General features: G+C 41.4%; 1 protein-coding gene across 4 annotated transcripts in view; it reads left to right on the top strand.

Annotated features, from left to right (window-relative positions):
• The first annotated feature begins 5,942 nt into the window (after positions 1-5,942).
• Positions 5,943-19,475, top strand: part of LOC124792021 (RNA-binding protein Musashi homolog 2) — a 123,877-nt gene continuing 110,344 nt past the window's right edge. For 2 of the 4 annotated variants that reach the window (XM_047257905.1, XM_047257904.1), the window contains exon 1: positions 5,943-6,238. The gene's annotated coding sequence lies outside the window, so the exon portion shown is untranslated. The remainder of the gene's footprint in view (positions 6,239-19,475) is intronic. The other 2 variants (XM_047257907.1, XM_047257906.1) reach the window with 1 other exon arrangement.

Raw genomic sequence — 19,475 nt, 5'->3', positions numbered from 1 at the left:
TGATAATGCATTGTAAAGTCATGCTGTGGCAGTTCCTTATCGGTGGAAATAGAACCACTGAGTCAAAGGGCATTATCTCAAAACTCTTCGCCTATCAATCTGTCTATCTTACAAGGTAATGAAAAGAATTCTGTGAGGTCATCAGTGGCTCCACATGATGAACCATCACCACTGCCAAGCGCTGCATCATGAAGAAAAAAGAAGAAAAAAGTTGGAAAATTCTGAAGGAGTATTTCTGCGATTCTTCGTTGAAGGCACAGCAAGATATTACCCAAAATGACGAAGCTAATTACTTCCTAATGACTCTCAGGAGTCCCATAAACTCTCTTCCTCTCAGAGATAAGCGTTTGTGAAATTTAAAATACAAAAGCACGACTACAGTTAATTGGAGGTAGTGAATGCTGTACAAAGTTCTACTGCAAACCAAAAAGTGCGTACTAACGAATCTTACCTTATCGTTATACACAATTTTTCTTCTGCTGTTATACTTCTGCGAAAATTTGTGTTCTGTTTAGAAATTTTGTCTTGAATGTTCTGCAGCACACACTGAAATGTATTATGATTCATTCTGTAATTTGAATAAAATTTTTCAGGATAGTTTTTAAGTTCTTCATATAAAGAAAAAAACTCTCCTAAATGTCTGTCGCTATTTATAGGACGAATCCATAACCTCCTAGTTCTTCTGTACTTCAAAATTCGACGAGTTACTGCAGAGTCAAAAAAATACCAATAAAAGAGTGAAGACATTGTTCTACACGACAGCACAGACTAGCTAAAGGCGAGCAACTGTTGACTGCAGCTGCGTTTTCTACTGACTTGCTTGTCAGCTGTCGAAGGGTGGGGATCTTTTTATATTTATTTATTTGGCTTCCCGCCAGCCATTTAGCCAAAGAGTGGGGATTACCTTGACAGTGCAGCGCAGCCCGCCAAGGAAGAAAAAAAAAACAATGAAGAACAATGAAACGCACATCTGTGCCGATCTACAGTAGTTTCATTAACTCTCCATTATTTTTTCTGTCAAAGTAGACAACGAGACTACAGAATTGCGCTTCAGTTATCTTTTAGTTCGAAATACGAAATGTACATCATACTAATTGTAGGATGTTGATAACAAATAATTGTTTGTCTTTTGTGATGCAACGTGTGGCCAATTATAAAAGCATAGCAGATGATTGTCCAGTAGCCGAGGGAAAAATTCTTATACATTTGGATTTATCTAGAGAATGAGACCATTAAAATAATAAGAGGGGCCGGCACTAGGTCTGCGCTGACCACTAGTCATTAGTTTTTTTCTGTCCTACATTATATGACTACACTAAACCAAGCTGTAACCGCGCGAACTCCGTGGCTTGCGGACGCGGCACTGACGCCACTGAATAGCTCGCATTACTTGAGACCAGAGACAGATATCAGTATCATTATCATTTCAAAAACTTTTTGGTACTTTTAGCTACATTTCATTCCCAACAATGTATGGTCTAAAACGGATCTAACAGTAAGCTACCCGCTACATAACTTTTTCACTACAAGATTTGTAAATCAAGTGCACAACGTTGACAAATAGCATCATTTCACAATGACTGTTAAGAAATATGGAAAGATACATGATACAATATGAAGCTAAGATGTTGCACTACCACGTGTACAAAAATCAGATTCTTTAGCCGCATACCTTCTTCAAAATCGGTTGGGAAGCGTTACGAAACTAAGAAATCACGCGAAACGAAAAGTAGACTTTTTCTTTTTTCACGACGTAAGTAACGCTTTTAAGGAAAAAATAAGTTCATAAAACGATGTGGCGAAGTCTTATATACCGCTAAGAATTTTTAAAACATGAAAATCGGAGAAGTGGATTTTCCCCCATTTCGCCGTCCCGGCTCGGCGCGGCGCGCAATGTGAATGCACTACTCGTCGGCCTGAGCTGGCTAGGCACGAGCCGAGCCAGTACGCGTCAGCCCGGCCCGGCCCAGCCGGCAGTGTGAACGCAGCCTTATATATTTAGTGTGTAAGCATGTATGTGAAGCGAGAGAACATTGATACGATAAAAATAGATTATTGAGAGCTCATAGACACAAAGAAAATGCACTACTGGCCATTGAAATTGCTACACCAAGAAGAAATGCAGATGATAAACGGGTATTCATTGGACAAATATATTATATTAGAACTGACATGTTATTACATTTTCACGCGATTTGGGTGCATAGATCCCGAGAAATCAGTACCCAGAACAACCACCTCTGGCCGTAATAACGGCCTTGATACGCCTGGGCATTGAGTCAAAAAGAGCTTGAATGGCGTGTACATGTACAGCTGCCCATGCAGCTTCAACACGACGCCACAGTTCATCAAGAGTAGTGACTGGTGTATTGTGACGAGCCAGTTGCTCGGCCACCATTGACAAGACGTTTTCAATTGGTGAGAGATCTGGAGAATGTGTTGGCCAGGGCAGCAGTCAAACATTTTATGTATCCAGAAAGGCCTGTACAGTAGCTGCAACATGCGGTCGTGCATTATCCTGCTGAAATGTAGGGTTTCGCAGCGATCGAATGAAGGGTAGAGCAACGGGTCGTAACACATCTGAAATGTAACGTCCACTGTTCAAAGTGCCGTCAATGCGAACAAGAGGTGACCGAGACGTGTGACCAATGGCACCCCATACCATCATGCCGAGTGATACTCCAGTATCGCAATGACGAATACACGCTTCCAATGTGCGTTCACCACGGTGTCGCCAAACACGGATGCAACCATAATGATGCTGTAAACAGAACCTGGATTCATCCGAAAAAATGACGTTAAGCCATTCATGCACCCAGCTTCGTCGTTGAGTACACCATCGCAGGCGCTTCTGTCTGTGATGCAGCGTCAAGGGTAATCGCAGCCATGGTCTCCAAGCTGATAGTCCATGCTGCTGCAAACGTCATCGAACTGTTCGTGCAGATGATAGTTGTCTTGCAAACGTCCCCATCTGTTGACTCAGGGATCGAAACGTGGCTGCACGATCCGTTACAGCCATGCGGATAATATGCCTGTTATCTCGACTGCTAGTGATACGAGGCCGTTGGGATCCAGCACGGCGTTCCGTATTACCCTCCTGAACCCACCGATTCCATATTCTGCTAACAGGCATTGGATCTCGACCAATGCGAGCAGCAATGTAGCGATACGATAAACCGCAATCACGACAGGCTACAATCCGACTTTTATCAAAGTCGGAAACGTGATGGTACGCATTTCTCCTCCTTACACTTGGCATCACAACAACGTTTCACCAGGCAACATTGGTCAACTGCTGTTTGTGTATGAGAAATCGGATGGAATCTTTCCTCATGTCAGCACGTTGTAGGTGTCGCCACCGGCGCCAACGTTGTGTGAATGCTCTGAAAAGCTAATCATTCGCATATCACAGGATCTTCTTCCTGTCGGTTAAATTTCGCGTCTGTAGCACGTCATCTTCGTGGTGTCGCAATTTTAATTTCCAGTAGTGTAGATTATTAGATTCTCCATGTCTAGATGATGCTGATTCCGCAACTTTTGTCCAAGTAATGGAAAGCCGCTCCAGTTGCTTTCTTACAACTTTACTAAATTCACACGATCGGTTTCGGCCTTTATATTACGCCATTACAAAGTGTATTTGAAACTGTCAAATGTTAATACATAATACAAGGGTATATAGATTTTTTTAACTGGGAGAGGTGAGAGAGTGTTTATACATGTACACAACAATGCAGAAATATTATAACTTAACGTTACGCCGTGTAAGATGCAACTAAGTGGTTTAAAAAAGTTTCACCCCCAAAACGTAATGAGACAAATGGACGTGTCGTAACTGGACAAACTGTAGAATCCGATACTTTGGCTGTTAAAATGGTTTAGCTTAGAAAGAGTTATTTGATGTGTTTCAAAATTACATTGTATGTTTTCAGATAAAATGCTAATAGTAAACGGCAAAACAGCAAAAGTCAAGTGAATTTAAAAAGTTTTTGCGCTCACTGAAAAAAGAAGGTCGAGGGCAAGATGCTTAACGAGCAATGCACATTAAAGAGCATCAGTTTCGTGTATATCTGCCGCCCTCCTCCTTTTCCCTAGTTACTGACAGCTTCCTTTAAAGAATTTCCGCAAGTTCGCAGCTTGTTTGTAAACATATTTTGTAAGCAGTCGACGATGCGCCCAAGCGTATACGAGATTCTGGAACCCCCAACAAAACTGCGATGGTTCAAAGTTTACTCGTTAGAATTAGTTTTACGCTCGACACGTTGTTCTTTGCAACTGTCATGCTCTTTTATTAATTCCAAATAATTGCTTTCAGCCTTTATTTGGCAAACATGCATTTGCGATTCTGAAACGCGCCAGAATATAACTATTTTAAATTAAAGCCTGTAAATAGTTTTTCGGATTGTACGATTTTATAATTAAGACACGTCGATTTTCTCATGACGTTGGGCGCAAAAGTTTTTTACATCTTAGCGACATTTGCTGTTTTACGGTTCACTATTAGTATTTTATCTGAAAAACATGCAATGTAATTTTGAAACACATCTGGTAACTCTTTCTAAGCTAAACCACGTTAACAGTTTTAAAGTATAAGATTGTCTAGGTTTTTATAATTACGGCACTCGCATTTTTCTCATGACTTCTTGTGCGCGAAACATTTTTAAAATCGATTTGACTTCTACTGTTTTTATCATTTTGACGGTGCTTCTCTACAGCGTAAAGTAAGATGTATATTATTTCAGAACTTGTACTTTACATCTATAAGAATCGTCTCCCATCTCCTAATATAAAAAACAGAAATATTTATATGCGCGTCGTTATGTATTAAGTTTTGTCAGTTTCAGATACACTTGATAAAGGCCTAATTTAAAGCCTAACCGGTCGAGTGAACGAAGTTCTAAAAAAAGCAACTGGAGCCGCTTTTCATTAATTGAAAAATAGGTTACTCTAGGATGAATCGCAGGCCAATCTCTGTAACTTTGACAATTGATAATCAAATGGTTACAAATTTCTCATTACAGCCTATTATCTCGGAATATGAAGAATTATGTTGCGAGCGGTTTTGATGCTCATTGAATTTCTCCATTTGCGTATTCAAAACTAAATGTTCCTTTGTAGCAGAGGCCATTTTTTCTAAGATTATTATACTTTATCCTTAGTCCAACTTACTCGATGCAGTCTGACTCTCATGACCACACAAGTAAATGCAGATGATTTGGAAGGTTGATTGTTAAATGCAAAAGATCGTTGCGTAGTACGCGTCTAATAATCGAGATTCAAGCAGTAGCGTATACGAATAACAAATTTAACATTCTAAATCCATCATGGATGGTATAACTATGACACTGAAAATTGTTATTTATCAATGATGGACGTTCTATTGACGATTTGTCATTAGCGATGATGTGTCAAGCTAGGGTGCATGTGCTTGGCGAAAGGAACGACACGTGACTTTATTCACTTTCCATACACGCTTAGTCTCCTTCCCCCGCCCCTCAGTTGGGCGAAATATCTGTAAGACCAAAGGGAGGCTAAACTCAAACATTGGAATACTGCAATGTTAACTATTAGCCACAATTAAAAACGTGCCGCTCCATCATTTCTGTGAAGTGTGGTACCATCAAGTCTTCTGCTATTCCTGTTTCTTCAGTACATTAGGGAATACGTTTTGATATAGTCACATCATCGTGACAGTAAGATTTGGGGCAAAAACTTTGATCAACTGATCGACGGGCATTCATCTAGTCTCAAGCATAGTTCACAGGAATTAGCGGCTCTGCAATGCTCGCATCGGCTTGCGTTGCCATGACAACGGCGTTCGGCACAGCAGCGAGTGGCCTCGGCTGCGCTTCGGTACGGTTCGGTGGAGCTCGGAGAACACCGGGGTCTGCCGAAAGGGAATGGCTGCGCGGGGAGAAGTGAGGAGGGAGGAAACGGACCACCCGCTCGCCTGCTGAAGTCACTAGCAGGCAGACACAGTCTGGCGAGCCTCTCACGCGGATACAGGGCAAGCGAACTCTGCAAGACACCACACAATCGCCAGGTTACGCATCATGTGTGACAACAATACAGTCTAGTGGGTGTTGTGTTGTTATTTTGTCTATCGTGACGCAGTATTTTTGGAGGACGAATTGCCGATCGTTATAGAAGTGCACGCCGTTGCGTCTGTCCACGAGGGGTAGCTGTTTGAAACTCGACGTTGCGCTGAGGTGCATGTGATAAAATTCACTTTATAGTATTGGTAAGTAGCTTTTTATTTACTTGTGTTTGTGCTTTGCCTGTTTTCACTCTTTCTGTCTGTGTTTTTAGAAATGTTAGTGTTTCTTCATTCTGTATTATATTGTTATGGCAATTTACCGGAAAGTTTGACGCTGGCCATCTTGCCTATAAATGCATGGTAGCTTGTTTGTATTCAACTAACGCAGTGCAGAGCGCCGCCGGCGCGGAGGAGCTAGAATCAATAGCAAGCGAGCTCCTGCTTTAGGGTGGTGAATCACTTTGCAGGCAAGGCCAAGAGGCAAACGAATACGCCCGTGGAGTCAGGTCACGCGAAACATTTCTGCCAAATGTTCTGTACCCTTTTCAGCATTAAATATTCCTTGTTGGCGGGAATCAGTTTGTTGTATGTATCTTTAAGCCGCTAGGCGTGTGGAACATTTTTCTTTGCAAAGTTCTGTAACAGCTGTTCAGGTGAGTTTCACACGTGTCGTATCAAGCTTGGCTTCCAAGGCAGCCGGCTAAATGACTGCCCAATTAGACACGCGTGCGTGAAACGCGTAACAAGCAAGGTTGTAACGAGTCATAGATTGAAGTGTGTATACAGGCTTAAGTCATGTAAATATATTCTTGTAAAGTTTTTAGATAGTACGTATAACATGATTCCCAGGCGTAAAATGTTAACGGGTATTTTGTAATCTAATATTTCGAATAAATATTCTGTATCTTGAGTTTTGTTTCGAAGAATTAGCCGCGGTTATCGTGCTGGAAAGAAAGACACTAAATTGTTGCGAATTTGAATGTAGTATCTGCATATGTTCGAACGCAAAATGTGCATTGTACGCATAGAGATTTTATTGTGAACTGCGTAATAAATTGTAAGCAGCAGTTTTTCAGATTTTTATTATAAGCAAATGTTTGCATGATATGCTGACGTTAGGTAATAACCGGAACATTTCAGATGCGCGGAATATTCAAATTGTGAGAACGACCGATAGCTCCTAGATTTGGCGAGCAAAGTACGTTGAGTGTTAGTGTTAGCTCACGTGTAGTATGTACGTCTCAGCCCAAGAGTTTGAAAAGGAAACAAAGTAGTTTGGATAGGCTATTGAGCAGACCACGTGTGGACGGAGGGGAACGAGGCTGTGTTGTCAGAGCGGGCCAGGTTCCGATAACACAAAGAAAACTCGTCCTGGCCTTCCAGAGGGAAGCGTGGGCCGCTCGGGGGGAGCGTGGGTCGCGGCCAGCAGCAGCACAGCACGCCTTGCCTCCAGCCGTCTTTGTTCGGTCCTCGCTCGCCGTCTGTGCAGCACGCACGGCGTACGTTTGCCGGCTCCCCGCTGTCGCTGACGAAGACATATTGATCAGCGGCGTCGGCATAGCGGCCGGCGCGTGTGCCGGCGTTGGCCGCGTCGGCCGGCGTAGCGGGCCCAAGCTGGAGAAGCTAGCCGGCCGTGTATGAGCCGACAGCGAACAAAGACCCTTCGCTGTTGCTGACCTTGTAGGCTGGCCGGTTAGGTATTATAAAAGCTGCGGTCGGCTGTGCTGCTGCGTTACGCGCTCGTGGCCCCCCACAACCTAGATCCTTCAGAAAGTTCAATTTTGTAGTAGTAAAGATGGATAAATGGTTATTACAATTGACGCTGTTAATAAATTCCCTACTTCAGTTTTTGCACGTTTTTCATTGTGCCGCTTCGTAGATTTGTTTACTACTTGCGCAAAATGAAAACTTGCATAAGTGATGCGTATCTAGGTAATTCATGATGCATATGTGTAGAAGAAAACAAATTTGAACCCAAGGCTGGGACGTACTGTTTATGCACTAATTGAACTGTCTTTTTGTAGTGGTGGTTTCCCCTCCTATGTAAGAGGACTGTCAGTCCACACTTACACATTTAAACAAAAATCGTCACAAATGTTTGATACAAATATAAATAACGAAAAAACGTAAATGTTGGGAAATGATGTTGCAGGTGAAGACAAGTCATTAAGAAAATTTTAGACAGCGTTTCGTACCTGAGTTGCCTAGAGCGACGATTTACCAGTACTCGAGACCATTCTCTTTGCTTTGTCAGTAGCATCTTCTAGTAGTGGAAACTGAACCGAAATTATAATTTTGTTCATCGCCTCTTGCACCGAAACTACTTCAAATTTACTGGCCACTGCAGCCCACTGGATGTAGAAGCCTGGAAGCTGTTCACCGGTTTCGTTAGACCGTGAGTCACGCGCAGGGGTGACCAAGCACGGCAGCCATTCTCTGGCGTTCGGCTCCCGGGAATATTGAGTAATAGTGGGATATTGCGTAATGAGTAAGAACTTCACTATACCTGACTATAAAAATCGCTGTTGTTGAAATTCGTGTCTTCATATTTGGTATCCCGTTAATCTTATGTAATACACTGTCGGCGTTTATTTCAATTGATTTTTGACGTTGGACGACATGCCTGGGAATAACGGTGGGGTCGATGTTGTAAACACTTGTAGAGGTCGTTTGGGTATACTGAAAGATCACAAATATGATTTTTCATGGCATAGCCTCCGTTATCAGTATTTCACAATCATCTACTGCGTTTATTACCCCAAACTCCTTCATATTTACATTAATAGAACGATGGATGCATGTTTGTGTACACCATGGCTTGTAAGTAAATATTAGTGCCGGTGTCTGCTGATTTTATTTCACACTCCATTTGTTTAAACAAGCGACTCACGACGTAAAACAATCTGAGGAGTGCGTGAGTCGTGACGTAATGGGAAATTGTTCTGATTTGGTTCTTTCGTCGTATTGATTGCATGTTGTACGGTGTGTCGTTCCTCGCAGTTCTATGTAGTCTTGACTTCTTGTGGTAATTTTAAGACGTAAACTAAAGTCTTACCTATTACAGAAAGGTTACTTGACGCAGCCAGAGATAATAAACAAAATATGTATTTGGGATTCGATAGATATTCTTGAGGTTTCAGTATTTTCTAGGTTGTGTGTAAATTTATTGAACGTTCAAGAAAGAAAACCCCAATAAATGTAAACATTTAGCAGTTAACGGGGTGTAAGTGTTTGAATTAAAGTGCAGATGTAAAACTTACAGGTCCGGCTGACTGCAGAGAGGTCTAACGCGCCGTAATTATTTGCAACAGTTGTAGCTGTCAGAAAATGTGTTAGTCGTTCCGGATGGTTCCGCTATCTGGCACCGAAGTTTCGGTAATGCAGGAAGACGAGCCATAAACTAGTGACGTTGTAGGTGTTTGCGCTTAGATAAGGGCCAATACTTGTTCTGGGCAGAGTTCAGCGCGATAGGTTTGTACGACTCGGGGGCGGCTGCCCGGTCGTTTCCAAGGCCAGTAGGTTGCCGGCTTTGTTGCTCTTGTGTCGCTACGGCTCCGCTCTTGTACAAAAAGTGTGCGTTCCTTCCCTTGCCGAAGTGGAGGCGAGCAGGTAGTCGACGCTGCCATTCTTCTGGGCATTGAAAATCCCTCTTGTAGCTGCAAGCGATTGGTGATCCGTTGCTCGTCTCCAGGTAGTGTTTGTGCAAGAGCCATCTAGCGGCGGCAGTGTATACTAACAATAAATACATTAAAATCACCCATCTCAATAAACCCACGCGCTTTTTATCATCTGTGATACATACATTGCTTAATCGATTTACACGTAGAAAAAGTTTGCGTGAACTCTTCCCTAAAATGTACGATTCTCAGCGATTTCTTAGTCACATTTTAATGCTTTTTGAAAATATATGTAATACGGAGGGTAAATAATACGAAAATAGGTTCGTCGGACGTAATGCAAACACCTGGCTTATGGCGTCTTCAACAAACATTTAAAAGGATTTAAAACTCATTATAACCTTTCGAACCTATCTAGTAGCGGTTTTGAATTTTTCTGTTTCAGATGTCTACCATAAATTAATATCCTGCGATCTGTGTAAGCGATCATCATATATGTGGGTTCCACATAAACCGCATCCCCATACAGAGGCTGGGTGTGTAGGTGACTGTTCAAAACAACGCCATAGTAAATATGCCTAGCAGGACCTTATCGAGTAAAGGGCCACGGATTTTAAACTAACCTTAGAGTTGCGAACAGCTGTAATTTTTTCGAGACTCCTATTAAGAGAGAAGTGCTTCTAAAGAAACTCTCATTGCTAAAGACACATTAGAAAAGTTGATAGGAAACACTACTTTCTAAGGTGTCCCAGCTTGTTCTAGTGGGATAATTGTTTTTAGTTCTAGTACATTTGCACAGGACAATTTTTTACTTTGTAGTAGTCAGAGGTAATGTTGAAGTCACAAAGAAAGCAATTGTGGAAGTAAGGTACTAAGGCGTACTAGAACTACTACCGAATGAAGTAAGGCACGGTTATATACGAAACGTTTTATTGCATAGAGCGAATTTACAGAGCTTCCACGCCATTAAAACGTCAAGAACACACTAATATCTGCTTTTTCTCCTCCAAAGATCCTCGCCCTGGGACGTTAGGTTTAGACACCTCGATGTTCGCAGTCATCAGTTTGAAGATTTTTGATGTTGCTGAGCAACAGTCCTATAATAATTTTTAAATGGACACACTGCTGTTTGATTGTATTGTTTGTTTAATTACGACCCAGGTTTCAGCCTTTTACTCTATAAACTCAATCACTTGAAGACGGCATAAAAGGCTGAAACACGTGTCGAAGGTAAATAAACAAGTCAATTGAGGTGTGTTCATTTAAAAAGTCGGAAGATTATTTTGGACGCTGTAGTGATCTTGTTGGAGGTGGTGTGCTGTAGTCTTTCTGCATCATTCAGACTTCCCAACTGTTTAACGTGGACTCCGAACGAGGGTGCAACTCTGCGTTGTTCACATCAAAAAACATTGCCGGAGGTGTAAGAAGTGATAAGCGACAGACAACAATCAAAAGACTGGCATTTAATTCAGCAGACTTATTTTGTTGTTAAGGAGACATTTATACCATACATACAATAAGTTAACTCTTTCTCTTCTGTTTGATTCCTGATTTATAATTCGCGACCCACAGCACTCGTGACAGTAACTTCGTGATACACGAGAGATAGTTATAAATATAATTAATATATGTCTGTGTTAATGTACTGCAATATAAAAATAAATACTGAAACCTACACAGATTCACAACTTATACCTTTTATCTTGGTCTTAAATTTATCGACATGTTGACGTCATGGCATTAGCTTAGTGCATCCAAAAATATTTTTAAGCAGCTATTGGAATGATTGACGAGTTAGTGTTAAATGTCTTTAAATGTGACATTGCGGCAAGCAGTAAGAAGCTGTACTTACAATCTCGGACGATTGACGTGAAGGGGACCTTCCCATCAAAAAGTACCATGTTCTAAATAAATGTAAGTATACTTTTAAGGAGAAAAATTTGTTAAAATATTTTACCATGTCTTATCAACACAGAACATCGTAACCATATAATTGAGAATGAGTTTCTTTTTATGGCATGTGAAGTTTGCTGAGCGTTATTAAGTATTATGATCGATCCCAATAGTTTCTAAGACGACCCAGTAAGTGGTAAATGCTGTTAACTGCTTGACCAAACTTCGGACTCGCAAATGTGTAAAGCGCCCTACTTGGTATCAGATTTTTTGCTAATTGTCATTGTTTTTAATTTGAATGCTGTTCCATTTCTTTCATGCATAGCCGTGGCCGGAGTTACTTTTAGGGAGAGCTTAGTCATTCATCTATCTTCTTGGGTTACGGAGTGTCACACATGGACGTTGTAATAGATGGACAGTAGTCAAGAAGTTACAGATTTTGCGGTTATAACTGCGGTTGACTAGATAGTACATATTTTCTCAAAGGTGGAACTGACATTGAGAAAAGGCGCTTAATGGCAGATTGTTCGTGGCCGGTATGCAGAAAGTTTCGAAAAATTATGTTCACCTGTTCTGACATATAAATAACTGTGAGGAGCTGGATGTTGTTCTGTCCTTTCTCAAATTCTAACCATTTGTACTTTTGTCATTACTGCTCAAAATATTATATTACAAGCTGAACTACTTGAATGTTCCGTCCAAGCTTTACGAACGATGCACGAAACTGACTTGGTTTGAAAGTTACTGACAGCGCAGTGGATAGTGATTCCCACTTACTTCTTTTACGGCCTCATTGGACCACTACAGTCAGTCATTTTCTGGTCATCTTCAATACGTTTTATTTCCGAATTGCCCAGTGTCTTTCCAATCGCTCTTTTTTGTCCTTCCTCTTCTGTAAATACCCTTTCCGTTTCTCGTCTTTTCTCTGGGTTAAATTTTAAGTTTCTCAGTTTTCTAAATTTTCTGTTTCGTTTTGCAAGTATGTATTCCGGGGTTAATTCTAGCTCTTTCATATCTTCCCTGATTTCCTTTATCCATCGTACTTGCTGTCTCGTTTTCCAAGGTTTCTCTAATTTTTCTTAGTAATCTGGTTTCTGGAGTCGTCCTGTGTCCAAAAATTTTCATTTTTTCCTTACAGTATTTGTTCGTTGTACACGGCTTAATGTGACAATATCCCCCATGGTCCATCTTTTTTATATTTCTTATTTATGCATGTTCTGGCTATTCTATTTTTAGGATGGATATATCTCAAAAGAGCGGGAGAGCTGACGTCAGGATGATTGGACCGCCAAGTTTGAAGACGGTAGAATGCCATAGTAGTAGAAATTCTGTTACTTTTGTCTCTTATTCAAGTAAAATAATATTTAAAGAGCGTCAGTGCCTTTGCGTTTCGGATTGTGCGAACTAATAATTACATGGAGCTGTCATTGTTGTCAGAGTACTTGCAGGAGACATGACGGAAAGAGTTTCCACTTTGTGCATTATTGTTGATTAGAGCCCCTCCCAACTCCTGGCGACCGTTACTACTGATTGCCTTCCCGTTACGCATATGTTGGTATCAAAATTACCTCCACTATTAAAAAAAAACTTAGACACTTCTTCGCGGTGAAGAAAAGATACGCAGTCTAATTTTTCATTTGTGCTGGCAATTCCCACGCCTTAAGAAAACACATGACTTGTCGAAGTTCCATCCGTTAAATTATCTGTATAAATTGTAATTTAGCTAGATTTAGATACACACCAGCCAAGCGTCGTTCGTAACGCCTTACTTGGCGGAGTGCTTAATCACAGATGGTTGTTTGTCTTAAAACTGAGTAGCAATAACGGTAGAAAATTACAAAATGTATTTTCCAGCTATCTTAATGTTAAACGCAAGAAACTAGAAAATTTGAAACATGGCAGCCCTGTCAGTAGAATTCAATTACTCACTTGGAAGAATCTGTAGAAAGATCGCGAGAGTGGTGTCAGGAATTCTTCGACAGGTTACCGGGCACAATATAGATAAGGGCAGCGGAATTGGCTGGCATTGACATTTCTTCCGATAAGCCCCGTAAACAGCAGCCGCCCCCGGCTGCCGTCGCCATGTGTCGCCGCTGGGACTGGCTGGCGCATAATGGGGTTCGCGAACAGCTGTGTTGGCCGGCACAATGGACCTGCTTCCTTCGGTCCGCGGGCTGCAGCCTGCAGCTGTGCCACTGCTGCCAACTTCCACGGGCAAGACTGGTATCTATCGGCCAGTCCCTTCCACAAAGGATACCTCTGTGCAGCTTATCTTGGCCCACGGCAAATGGAGTGACGGCGGCTGGAGGAACTCTTCCCATCCGTGTCCAAGCACAGTCTGTAGTTAATATACCACTCATAAAAACTGTAACCTATTAAATTTAGAGCGCTGAGGACTCCTCTTCAGATTGTCCGTTACAGTTGGGTTAAGCATTATTTGAGTTCTCTGAACTCTAACGTAGTGAATTGCAACATATACGGAAAATACCGTATTCAGCCTAAATGATACGGCCATTTACGGTTAATTTGAACACTGATAAATTCTACAGTGTATCAATGCAGAAGTGGCGTGCATGCACTGAATTTCACTCTTCGCGATAATGTAATCACGATCCCAAACGTTTCTAGCACGAACATAGTCATTTAAACAATAGACAGCATTGGGGGCTGGCAAGGCCAAAATGTTACATATCAGAACCAAATTACGAAAGTTCTTTTGTGGCTTATTGATTACGCGTAATCTATTGGTGTGTAAAATGTGGATATTACGGAGAAACGACCGTAACTTCATTTACTTAACCACATTGCTGTAACTCGTATCCAAGAAGGTTATTCATTGGGAACATCTAACAATTCGCATGGATGTGTACATTTAAAGGAACAACGTTTACAATGTGTTCCATGGTTTTTGGAACCAGCTTGCAGAAAACTGGCTAGTGAAGTTCGACAAGGTTCGCGTGTGAAAAGTTTGTTGGCCGAGGTGATCGGCACATAATATTAAATGATCAAGAACGCTACATTTAATTGAAGAATAATCCTCGAAATATTAGCACGTTTGTATTTCGTATTTACCGGTCTTAGATGCGCCATATTGTAAATGTTTTGTTTATAAAGTGAGGAAATTATTACTTACATCACCATCAGTTATCTGTGTGGAATGGAAATCTAGTGTTCGAAATATGAATGTCCAGCAAGCGAGCGTTACTTTCCCTTAAACAGATCTGACAGTGTGTTCGCGATGTGACTATGAATTACGAGCGCGTAGCTCGCTTCCTACAAGGCGTGTGGCGGCACATATTTCTGTCCTTGGGCTGCGTCAGTGCTATCTAAATGTAGACGAGCTATTCATATCCACCTCAGGCTTGTAAAAAGCCCTGCTTCACCGTACCGCGTCTCTCGGAGTCAGTCTTGACACATTCATGCTCGATTTCCTGGCCCTCCTCTACCTTAGCTGCATAAGATGTGGAAAGTTGGCTAGGGAAACAGTCTGGATCAGTGGTGGTCAACCTGGACCCTACCACTTACTAGCGGGAGTTGCGGCTTTCATGGTGAGCGATAGGCGGTTGTGCGTTGGGACGTTTTCATTAGGTTTTCACAAACTTCTGACAAAATATTCGGTTAGTAGTTACATGCATAGAGTAGTGGGGCAACTCTGCTTTATGTATTGTTTAAAGTAACTTATCTTCCATATAAATAACCACTACTTTTTAACTGGTGGGCACTTAGAAAATTTCACTAACGATTAAAAAAGTGGTCAGTAGCTAAAAAGGTTGACACCCCCGTCTATATAGAGGCTAAACGTGAACCACTGTATCGAAGAAAAAATTGTGAAGAGCAAGCAATAGGCAGAAACCTGTAGAAACTTGGGTATTCATAAATGTTGGAAACAGTTCGTTCTACCCATTTTTTAACCATGCCTCAACATGTATGAAGTGTACGATGGTTGTTTTCTTGCTGTTATACGTATTAGTTTTCTGCGATACGCCATTGGTCGTGAATTGGTTGCCTTCTACCTCTCTTCAATACAAACACCAGCAAGTTGTTTACGTGCATTTCCTCCAAAATTTCAGGACTTCTCGTTATTGCAGGGTATAAATGTATGTTAGCATCAAACAGCTAGACGAAATCGTGTAGCGCACTCGCGACGCGTAGCCGGCGTTTGGGTTTTGTGCAGAGGTTGGCAGGCGTGTGCAAGCTGCTGCCGCGGGAAAGTCAGCTGCAGGCACTGGCGAGGCGGCCACCTGCGGTGGAAGTCGCCATTGGAGTTGGCGGGAGCAGGCGATATTTGCCATAAAGACAGCTGGTTCATGGTTGCACGATGAAGTAGTCACGTAGCGCGATTCTTACAAAACGTGTAGCGACATGTTATACAGGGTGATTCGTATTAACCATTTAAAACTCTCCGAAGCGACGTAAATGACGCTGAAATGAAGTTACCTCGCTACCCGGCGCTTTGGCTTTGGTGTGAAAGGATAATTGAGCGATACAATACTTGAATTTGAGCAAACGGTCCAAACGTCGAACACCTTTTGTACATGTGATCTGTTGTAAAATGTTACAAAATTATCCTTTCTCTAACCAAGTAATACCAGTTCGTATTGTCGCTTTTTTCCCCCTCCAGAGTTTATTTCGCAAAGAAAACATCGGCCATTTACTGGTAACGACTCAATTCTGGAGCTTACACTCATTTACTTTGGTAACTGTACGATAGATTGTTGTTGTACTGTGTTTTTCAAACAACGAGCGGAGCGCGCGAACCGGCAAATAAAATAAATGTTGCTTCAATGTAAACACACAATTGTCTAAAGCAGTGAAAGAAATACTGCCTGCCAGACGCAAGATTCGAACCCTGAGCTCCACGCGCTTAAAGTCGACGCGAATATTTGGAATGATCAGTCGCTACAGAAAGAAAGGCTCAGCCGCTGCACCTGCGGAGAGATACGCCATCTGGCGACGCACATGTCCAACATTCGTTATCCAGTTTCGGGATATTTCCCACATTTGCGACCCCGTGCGTCTCAACATTAAATTACTTATCTCAGCGTAATCTACGTCAATTCGGAGGTTTTTAAACGTTAATGAGAATTACAATGTATAGAAAACAGTTCACATTCAAGAGTGCCCTCTTGAATAATTTTACCGATTGCAATACACCGTCTATTCGTGTGTGATTAGGATGAGTAATATTACGATTTTTAGCAGGATAATACCTCAGCTGCTACAGCAAAATGATAAACTGATGTTAAACCATATTTTGTCACGGCGTTGTAAGAGGGCACGACTTTAGGGTGCTCCCCAGGAAGGATATCGTGTTTTAGTAACCACGGCGACGTTAAAAGATGTTCCTACAGCTGTCTCGAAGTTAGTAATTTGCCTTACTAATTTTTCCATTTGTTAATTATCTACAGGGTTGGAGCATAGTGCACAGTTTGCAGAAAGGGCGATTGGATTGTTTCTGTGAGTGCCCATACCGGCCAATGAGACGATTCTATTGCTCAAGCAGAATAATTAATTTTGAATTCGGTACACTTCTCCAGCAACACACTAGCTTGTGCGCGAGATTTGCTCATAATGGAATGGGAGGTGGCTGAACCATCAGCTAATAATGTGAAATTATGAAAACGAATAAAGTTTCTTCACCAGTGCATTTAAAAACAACTTAAAGGGATGCAAATCTTCATTATCACGAGTAAGTTGAATGGTTAGGTTAGATGCAACGATTTAAATATTTGTGAAATGTAATACCTGAGGAAACGTATCCAAGCAAAATAGTCAAGTAATGGCCTTGTAAAGCGCCCGTCCCCACCCCCAACCAGACATATGGAATAAAATCGTATTTTCAGGGATTCGACATTTTGGGGAAAATTATGAAACTCAAGAAGTTACTTACTCCGCCGTTTACTTGTTGATTGTAGGTAAAACCAGCACATTTGCGAACGTGCTCAGAAGGGACCAAGGGCAGGGGAGATCGTCTTTTGCAACGTTGCCACAACTTAAGCGAAACCAGATGGCTTACGTCGAACGTTTCGGCCGGCACTGACATAGCGCCGGAGCCGAGACCTGGTACCAGTTATATATTGCAACTATACCTATGCAACGTCCGAACCAAGTTCGGGTGTTGAACCTATTATAGCAGATATTTATGTTTAAATTTAACTATTCTAAAATGTTATGGATACTGCGGAATCGTAGGATACTTGTCTAACACACTTTCAAGTCGTCGTGAAACACACACCACGCTTGTCATGGGTAACATTTCTATACGCTTCTGTTCTCTGAAAATTCTAATAAAGTATAGTGTTAAGACATTCCATTCATTACGTGCAATAGATTTCTATGTTAATACGGAAGGTAAAACCTATGAGTGCTGTATGCTGTATCTTACGTTGAAATTCTCCTAAATTTTGCCGAAATATTTAAGGTTCATTGAAAAGGTAGAAGAAATCAGGACTGTGTAAAATTACGAACGGCGGAGATCTAGATCCATAGTGATTTACTGTGATAATATTACATGTAATTTAAGTGCTAATGTCTGGGACGTGAAAGTCCAGCAATGATTATTTTAAACAGTTTTAGTAAAAGTCGTGCATTTCTTTGTAAACATAAACCCCCTTAGTGATGGTCGCCACCTAAACTAAGAGCTTCCGTATTGGATTTGTAATGGTGAAGATGTCCGCACCGTTGGCCTCGCAGTTCACCTTACATATCGTTCTGTGGCTTTTTCATTCGGGCTACGTTAAGGGCCGGGTTTTCGTTTCCCAACGTACAAGATCATGAGCAGGTCAGAGAAAGCATGTTCCATGATTGCCATTGGCAGGATGTTGCTACATAAGATACGGAACGAACTTGACTACCGATACGGACGTGTCGTGACCAGAGGGCATTCGTATAAAATTTAAAGATTGCAAAATGCAAACTTGTTGGGGTTACATATTCATGCATCAGTCATATTTGTACATATAATATTAGGCAAACTGTAGAGCTTCGAAAACAGATGTATCATTTACAGTAACCCTCTATTAATTTCCTATATAAAACTGATACAAAAAAATCTAATCACGTTTTCATTTCAGTGCATCTGGATAGCTATGGTAGGTTTTCCAGATATATTTCAGCAAAGGCTCATTACTGACATGATGTAAATAGCTCATTGTAATCGGTATTGTGTGATTGAATAGATAGAGGCCTGCCACGATTGGCTTTAAAGTAAAATTATTAAATTCAACGCCTTATTTTTCCATCGTTGAAAGACGCTTAGTTGCTGACTTGCATTTAAGTTTTTACGATCTTGTAAAAGACCAGCTGAGAAGGGAAAACTTACGAAATTTCGTTTTAACCTTGTTGTCTGTTTTAATTTTTTGGGGGAGGAGGGGGGAGAGACCTCTTCATGAACCAATCTAGATACTTCATGGCAGTGCCGAGGCAAAAGTTACTTGTTAAAGGATGCGTTGCTGATTAGCATCGTGGGCTGTTATTTCGGAGATTAAAGGCTGGCCAAGTAAGACAATTATTGTTATGCTTGTAGGCACAGGGCTAACGTGAAAGTAGAGTAATTCCATTGCGCGTGTACATGATGCCTTTGGTCGGAGTCTTGTTAGCTGTAAACCCCCCACCCCCGCCTCCACCACATTGACATCTTTCCTTTCGAGAATGCTCTCCCAAGACTATGCTTGCACAATCAACGTAGCTTTCGCTTATTTAACAGCATGGAGCTTTTCTGTTGTTTCATTGCTCTGAGACTTTTGATAGTGTTTTTTTTATTTGAATTCTGAGCCTAAGCGTACAGATAAAAATAAGTTTTACACCGTAATGTTTCCATTTCTTACTTATTTCTGTAGCCCCGTTGTTTCATCACATGTTCGTTGGCTCGTATTCTACTGTTGAGAAATGCGATAAATATGTCTTCGGTTGTTCTTATCAAATATTAATTA

Source organism: Schistocerca piceifrons, chromosome 1 (assembly GCF_021461385.2).
Source record: "Schistocerca piceifrons isolate TAMUIC-IGC-003096 chromosome 1, iqSchPice1.1, whole genome shotgun sequence".
NCBI classification, from domain to species: Eukaryota; Metazoa; Arthropoda; class Insecta; order Orthoptera; family Acrididae; genus Schistocerca; species Schistocerca piceifrons.
The sequence above is the reverse complement of the archived record's forward strand: the minus strand, read 5'-3'. Positions and strand labels throughout refer to the sequence as shown.